Below are 8,462 nucleotides of genomic sequence, written 5' to 3'. Positions count from 1 at the left end.
ACAAAAGAATGGCCCTGACTAACAGTAACCTATACCTTTCATGAATGACTTACCTCGTTACTCAAACTACTGCAATACAGCGAGCGTCAACACTGTCAGCTAAATAAAAGATTCAAACTACTGAAGGCACTAACTACTGATAGGCATAGTTAGCAAATGAAAGATTTTGATAGAGAACAAACAATGTATTTACCTTAATAGTGTTCAAAAGTCATAATATATATAGCAGTTCATGACATCCAGTCTTACAAATTTACTGTCTCTGATGGACACACGTGCAGATCATCCGCTCTCAAAACTCCGCCATTTCTCTCCCCACATCCACCACTGCTGGCGGCTCACCTCCAACTGCGCAACGCTACGCGCTGTTCACATCCAGCTGCCCAACACTACAATAGCAAACAACAATGCAAACCAGCCACAGACTGCACACAGCACAGCCAGTGATTTTCATACAGAGCGCTACGTGGCGTTACCAATATAAAAATCTAAACAGCCTACTCAAAGCATTTGACTCAGTGCCATATTTATTATTGTCTGTAGGATCGTATGGAGCGTCCAGTGAAATCCGTGACTGCACTGAAAATGTATTAGCAGGGAAGACATAGAATGTTGTCTTGGATGGAGAACCATTGACAGAAATAACTTCAGGCGTGCCCCACAGAATTCTGCTGTGACGCTTCCCATTAACGTTGCCCGCCAACATGCAGTAAACCAAACGGTAATCAGTACGAGTCTAGTGTTGCGGGTATATACTTCAAAAATCAAGACGTCACACTTACATCAGTGCTAATGGGCTTTCTTTGTTCCAGCTGTTGATGCAAGCAGGAGTGTAAGGCTAGTTGCTACGGAAGATGAGAGCACGATCTTGCTGCTGTAGTAACACTGAGATCTACATCTACGTGAATACTCTGCTATTCACAATTAAGTACCTGGCAGAGGGTTCAATGAACCACCTTCAAATTGTCTCTCTACCGTTCCACTCTCAAACGGCGCGCGGGAAAAACGAGCACTTCATTTTTTCTGATCGAGCCCTGATTTCTCTTATTTTATCGTTATGGTCATTTCTCCCCATGTAAGTGGGTGCCAATCGGAGGAGAAGACTGGCGATTTAAATTTCATGAGAAGATCCTGTCGCAAAGAAAAACGCCTTTGTTTTAATGATTGCCACTCCAATTCACGTATCATGTCTGTGGCACTATCTCCTGTATTTCGCGATAATACAAAACGAGCCGCCCTTCTTTGAACTTTTTCAGTATCATCCGTCAGTCCCACCGGATACGGATCCCACACCGCACAGCAATATTCCATAATAGGGTGGACAAGTGTGGTGTAAGCAGTCTCTTTATTACACCTGTTGCACGTTCTAACTGTTCTGCCAATGAATCGCAGTCTTTGGTTTGCTCTACCCACAGCACTATCTATGTGATCGTTCCAATTTAGGTTATTTGTAATTGTTGTTGTTGTTGTTGTTGTTGTTGTGGTCTTCAGTCCTGAGACTGGTTTGATGCAGCTCTCCATGCTACTCTATCCTGTGCAAGCTTTTTCATCTCCCAGTACCTACTGCAACCTACATCCTTCTGAATCTGCTTAGTGTATTCATCTCTTGGTCTCCCTCTACGATTTTTACCCTCCACGCTGCCCTCCAATACTAAATTGGTGATCCCTTGATGCCTCAGAACATGTCCTACCAACCGATCCCTTCTTCTGGTCAAGTTGTGCCACAAATTTCTCTTCTCGCCAATCCTATTCAATACTTCCTCATTAGTTATGTGATCTAATCTAATCTTCAGCATTCTTCTGTAGCACCACATTTCGAAAGCTTCTATTCTCTTCTTGTCCAAACTATTTATCGTCCATGTTTCACTTCCATACATGGCTACACTCCATACGAATGCTTTCAGAAATGACTTCCTGACACTTAAATCAATACTGGATGTTAACAAATTTCTCTTCTTCAGAAACGCTTTCCTTGCCATTGCCAGCCTACATTTTATATCCTCTCTACTTCGACCATCATCAGTTATTTTGCTCCCCAAATAGCAAAACTCCTTTACTACTTTAAGTGTCTCATTTCCTAATATAATTCCCTCAGCATCACCCGACTTAATTCGACTACATTCCATTATCCTTGTTTTGCTTTTGTTGATGTTCATCTTAAACCCCTCTTTCATGACACTGTCCATGCCGTTCAACTGCTCTTCCAAGTCCTTGGCTGTCTCTGACAGAATTACAATGTCATCGGCGAACCTCAAAGTTTTTATTTCTTCTCCATGGATTTTAATACCTACTCCGAATTTTTCTTTTGTTTCCTTTACTGCTTGCTCAATATACAGATTGAACAACATCGGGGAGAGGCTACAACCCTGTCTTACTCCCTTCCCAACCACTGCTTCCCTTTCCTGTCCCTCGACTCTTATAACAGCCTTCTGGTTTCTGTACAAATTGTAAATAGCCTTTCGCTCCCTGTATTTTACCCCTGCCACCTTTAAAATTTGAAAGAGAGTATTCCAGTCAACATTGTCAAAAGCTTTCTCTAAGTCTACAAATGCTAGAAACGTAGGTTTGTAATTGTAGCCCCTAAGTATTTAGTTGAATTTACGGCCTTCAGATTTGTGTGACTTATTGCGTAATCGAAATGTAGCAGATTTCTTTTAGTACTCATGTGAATAACTTCACACTTCTCTTTATTCAGGGTCAATTGCCACTTTTGGCACCACACAAATATCTTATCTCAATCATTTTACAATTCGTTTTGGTCATCTGGTGACTTTACAAGACGGTAAATGACAGCATCATCTGCAGACAATCTAAGAGGGCTACTCACATTGTCTCCTATTTCGTTAATATAGATCAGGGACAATACAGGACCTACAACACTTCTTCAGCGAACGCTGGATATTACTTCTGTTCTACTCGATGACTTTCCGTCTATTACTACGAACAGTGACTTTTCTGACAGTAAATCACGAATCCTATCGCACAACTCAGGCGATATTCCATAAGGACGTAGTTTGGTTAGAAGACGCTTGTGAGGAACGGTGTCGAAAGCCTTCTGAAAAATCTAAATACGTGGAGTCAATTTCACATCCCCTGTCGGTAGCACTCATTACTTCATGAGTATGAAGAGCTAGTTGTGTTCCGCAAGAACCATATTTTCTGAATCAGTGCTGACTGTGTGTCAGTAAATCGTTTTCTTCGAGGTAATTCATGATGTTCGAATACAGTATATGTTCCAAAACCCTACTGGAAATCGACGTTAGTGATATGGGCCTGTAATTCGGCGGATTACTCCTATTTGGGTATTGGTGTGACTTGAGCAACTTTCTGTGAGCGAGCAGTTGTGTGTAATTGGTAAATATGGAGCTATTGCATTTGCATACTCTGAAAGGAACCTGACTGGTATATCATCTGGATCAGAAGCCTTGCCTTTATTGAGTTAAGCTGTTTTGCTACACAGAGGATATCTACTTCTATTTCTCTCATCTTCGAGACAAGGTGAAATGAATAAATTATTGGCACCAAATGGCCGTTAACGAATTTGTGTTTTGCGAGACTGTGTAGGGTATAAGACGAAAATAAAGTGACACAAAGTACATAATTGTAAATGTGTTCTGTTAGAGGAGGAGTCATGTCTCAAATAAGTTTCACGGTACAATCAAAGATTCAGACGAAAAACAAAGTTGCTGATTGCTGTTCACCGGCTACGAAGGCACGCCAATGCCGCAACTGGACGGCCGCCGAGTCGCCACAGTTAGTCGTTTCAGACGAATCGCGTTTTTTACTCAACTGTGCAGGTTGTCGTGTGTGGTAAAAAAAATGGCTCCAAGCACTATGGGACGCTTCCCGTCTTCATTTATTCCAGTGAAAAGCTGCACCGTCATCAACGGTATTCTGTTCTTTCGAGAACAAGTTACTGTCTTCGTATATATAGTTAAAGGCTACCCAGCCATTGACCTACGTCTGTGTGAATGCGCACAGGTTGCCCAAACTCTTACGGGAATCGCCAAAGCGTGCGCGAGTAATGAGTGGGTGGGCGATTGTCTATAAGGTACATTACATTTGTAGAATTGTGGACAGTTGGGAATGTGAGTCTCACGGGAAGCGTGCAAGGGATTAGTCCCTGCAGTCGCGCTATTCGTCTGTGTCCTCGGTGGTTCAGATGGATAGAGCGTCTGCCATGTAAGCAGGAGATCCCGGGTTCGAGTCCCGGTCGGGGCACACATTTTCAGCCGTCCACATAGCGGTATATCAACAACACCTGTCGACAGCTGAGGTTATCAGTTAGTCTTCATTTATCCGAACTTTGTCAGACTGTTCTCAATCATGTGTATGACTATATTAATGCTGATTAGCGTGTTAAACACAACACGTAAATATAAGATATAAATGAAAGAAGAAATGCTAATTAGTATGAACTGAACTAACAAAAATTAATTTCAACGTATCGAGATAACATAACTGTTTTAGTAAGACAAAGTACCCCAGATCGTTACGAATTAGCAAAACGGGTTTTAAGAGCTGGGTAGACACATAGACGGTCAGGAAAGTGAGACTAGTAGGGCCATTTTTACCTATTTAGCTGACGAAATCCTAACAACGAAAATAGCTATAACAGTTACTGAAGATGAGGGCCGCATAAATAATTCCTCCTACTCTTTATTGGAAATGTTCTAGTTGCAGTCGATACATCACCATATTACTTGTAGCTATGCTTTAGATCCAAATCACGTTTACAGGAATGCAACTGCGATCCATTTGCATATAAACGTGGTAATTCTGATCCCAGTATTAATGCCACCGCGTTTTAGAAGTGCGAGCATTCCCATTGCTAGGTAGTGTAAGAAACACTTCGGTTAATGAACGTTTTCTGGCTGTGGCGAGTCTAATGGAGAATTCGAAACATTGTAAAATACGTTTGGCAGCTATGTAGCCGTTTATTTCCTGGGGTGGTGCAGAATTATTCTACTAAATTTACTCGCTAATAACAGTATTTCGTTATCCCGAATGATTGACACATAAGCGGTGCCATAAAGGTAGAAAATTCTTGTTTTTGAGTCCAGAAAGCTCAATGCAACAGAAACTGCAGATCATTTTGCCATTTTAGTTGCGAAATTGCCGGCTTATTCAAGTCTAGGGTAATAATAGAGGGCTGTCTGCTAGCGTAGTGAAGGGTGTTTGCTACTGCAAGGGAGGGCTGGTTTGTTTTTCGGCTCTAATTTTGATGGAGGCAGTAGACTAGCAGTAAAGCAATTTTAAGAAATTCTCGCGCCCCCAATACGTTTTATTGCTACCTTTATTCTGTACCAGCGCCCTGTGGATGTCAATGCGAAACTCTTGTAGAATTTGATACCTCTTGCTGATTACTTTTTCCGCTTCTGTCAATTGCTGAATAGATGGTTCAAATGGTTCAAATGGCTCTGAGCACTATGGAATATCTATGGTCATCAGTCCCCTAGAACTTAGAACTACTTAAACCTAACTAACCTAAGGACATCGCACACATCCATGCCCGAGGCAGGATCCGAACCTGAGACCGTAGCGGTCGCGCGATTCCAGACTGAAGCGCCTAGAAGCGCTCGGCCACACCGGCCGGCGTGTGTGGCCATGCAACAATCGCGGGAAGGGGGCAGGCCAGAGGAGGGAGCGTCGTGGTCTGGAGAATGTCTTCGTGGCAGTGCCTGTATGATCTCGTTACTCTGGTGAGTACAACAGATCAAAAGGGGTAGGCATCCTCCCTTGGGTACCATGACCAACCCTACGAGCAGTTTGGTTTTACCTCAGCACGGTGACATCTACCAGTAGCATAATGCAAAGTGCCACACAACCCGTTGTGTCCGTGCGTGGACCAATGAACACCAGGATGAGTTTCCCGTATTCTCCTGGCCACCAAACTCCCCGGATTTAAACCCAATCAAGAATCTGTCGAACCACCTCGATCGGGTTGTTCGATGCTCGTCCGAGCAACCTAACGCAGCAAGACCGCCGCACTGGAATCAGTACAGCTCCACATCGCCTGTTGATACATTCCAGAACCTCATTAACTCTCTTCCTGCACGTCTACGCTACAAAAAGGGGCTATTCAGGCCTCTGAGAAGGGACAACATTAATGAGACTGGACAGTGTAGAGGCGGAAAAAGTGATTGGATACCTCCTAATATCGTATTCGACCTTTTGCCTGGTGTAGTGCAGCACCTCGATGTGGTATGAACTAGAGATGGGTCGTTAGCGAACTAACGGGTTGCGCTGAACCGCCGATCCTGTCGCAGCGACTCAGCAACGATGTCTGCAGCAGGGGAAAGATAGACAATCTGCAAACCAACAGGCTTCACAACAGCCTAACCGTGTACCTAGTATCGACGGTCCGCCGCAAATCAAATTATAAGTTATTTTCCCAGTTACTTGAAAAATCCACAAATAAAAACATTAAGCTGTAGCAGATTCAACCTAGATCATAAGGATAGACTCAGCAAAATTCACCAGTCCCTGTTGTAGAAAAGTTTTATCGTAAAAAAAAATTTTTTTTTTACAGTTCAACAAAGTCACAGAGTTTCTATATGTTCGTTGTGCGGTCTGACACTCCTTGATATCTCTGCCAGAATAAATTGAAATTCTCCTAATTTTTTATTAAATAGTTAATTAATGTCACTAAAGAATCAATCTTGTTCTCATTTAACGAAATATTCCACTTTAAAACCGATTTTCTTGACCACAATCGCCGATAAAGTTTTGAAACAGAATTTTAATACACTTCACAGTATCGTCTATTTTCAAAATGTCAATACGTGTCGACTTCTCATCAATAAAACTTTAAACTAGTTAATTATTGAAGATCGTCCACACTCCTGATAAAATTCTGCCCGAATCTCTTCAAGAAGTCTGAATTTTAATAAAATTAGCAAATTTCACACCTAACTAATATTTACGATGTATGTCGTAACAACAGAGTCAACTGACTTAACTTCCAACTCGAAGTTTATTTAACAGTTGATAACCAATTGAAATCCAATTACAAACTTTATCATTCCACATTCAACATTGAACTCTCTTTCATTTTATAAAAAAACATAAAATATATTTTAATAATGGTCAGCACGATGTTTAAACGGTTCTTCCAGCCGCCGGCCGTCGACTACGATGCAGTAGTGGTTAGCTCTCGTCGTCCGCCGCGTCTGGAGTCCCCAGCGGATCATCTTGCTGCCACGCTCGACATGAAAGAAAAGGAACAAAATCTTTTTAAATAACAAGTCTCCACTTAACATACTACAAATAAATAAATATATATATTAACATTTCTTACCTGGCGTCACTCAAGCGTTAAAGAGACGCAATGTTTCCTGATTAGACTTTTGAAACACCACACGGTCCAAAGGAACTCTTCACCAAGATGAACAGAACGAGCGAGGAAGGAATTCTAAGGAACGGTCTTTCATAGTTCACTTCGGTGGCGGCTTTCTACTTACAGTTCCCGGGAACGGGAAACGGTCGGTATCGTTCCCGAACGGTACGTCGGCCGGTCTCGTTCCCCAGCCTCGGTCCCGTTCCCGTCTGTCTCGGTCTCGGTCTCGGTCTCGCTCGGCCGCACTCGTCCTTCTTCGCGTGGCCACTCGTCGCAGTTCCACTGCCGACTGCTCATAGCTCAGTGTCGAGTTGTTGTTGTTGTTGTTTGTTTCGTTCGCTTCTGACGCCCATTCTAGATCTGTTTCAAACCTTTTTTGAACTCTGAACTTCTTGTTCTTTTAGTATTCTATTCAGCGTCCACGACCGGTAAATAAAATGTATTATATAATTACGTCAGTTACATAAAAATTACGTGGTATGTAATACATACATCTTTTCAGGTACCGTGACGGCGTATCAGCTTACTTCACTATTTCGATAAGCAGCAGAAGAAATACTTGGAAAACGGCAAGATTTTTTTGTTATTATACGTGCAAAGGACGTCGGCATGGCACACACGAGTGGCTATTTTCCGTCTTTTTTGATCCAAGATAAAAGAGAATATTCATTGTTATGGAAGGCAGACAGACTTACAACCGAATGAAGCCCGCGCTTCATAATCGAGTGTGTGGTGTCACATTCTGTAAAGAGAATACGATAACTCCTACGATATCATTTCAGCGGTGCAGGGTGGCGCACGAAAACTCGGCCCCGAGTACTAGACTGCTCATTGTCGCCCACCAATCGTCATCTATTGTTTCGAAGTTGTTTGCGTTAGCTTATTTGTTGTTTCTTCACTGCCTAATTATTACATGTTTGTCTATTCTGCTCGTAGCGGTCAACAAATCGTCCGTAATTGGCGAGTAGCCTGTACTCGGGGCCGGTTTTTCGTGTGCCGCCTTGTATTATCTGACTGCGATCAGCCACATAACGCTGCAGTTGGCTAAACGAGATGTTTAGCAGTGATTACAAGTGCTTTAGAATTACAAGTGCTTGAGAATTTTCTTATGAATATAAAGGAG

General features: G+C 42.4%; 1 non-coding gene across 1 annotated transcript; it reads left to right on the top strand.

Moving 5' to 3' along the window:
* The first annotated feature begins 4,147 nt into the window (after positions 1–4,147).
* Positions 4,148–4,221, top strand: Trnat-ugu. The gene has a single exon. It is a non-coding gene; the product is annotated as a tRNA-Thr (tRNA).
* The last annotated feature ends 4,241 nt before the right edge of the window (positions 4,222–8,462 follow it).

Source organism: Schistocerca piceifrons, chromosome 10, assembly GCF_021461385.2.
Source record: "Schistocerca piceifrons isolate TAMUIC-IGC-003096 chromosome 10, iqSchPice1.1, whole genome shotgun sequence".
Taxonomy (NCBI): Eukaryota; Metazoa; Arthropoda; class Insecta; order Orthoptera; family Acrididae; genus Schistocerca; species Schistocerca piceifrons.
Note: the sequence above shows the minus strand (reverse complement) of the source record. Positions and strands in the feature narration are given on the sequence as shown.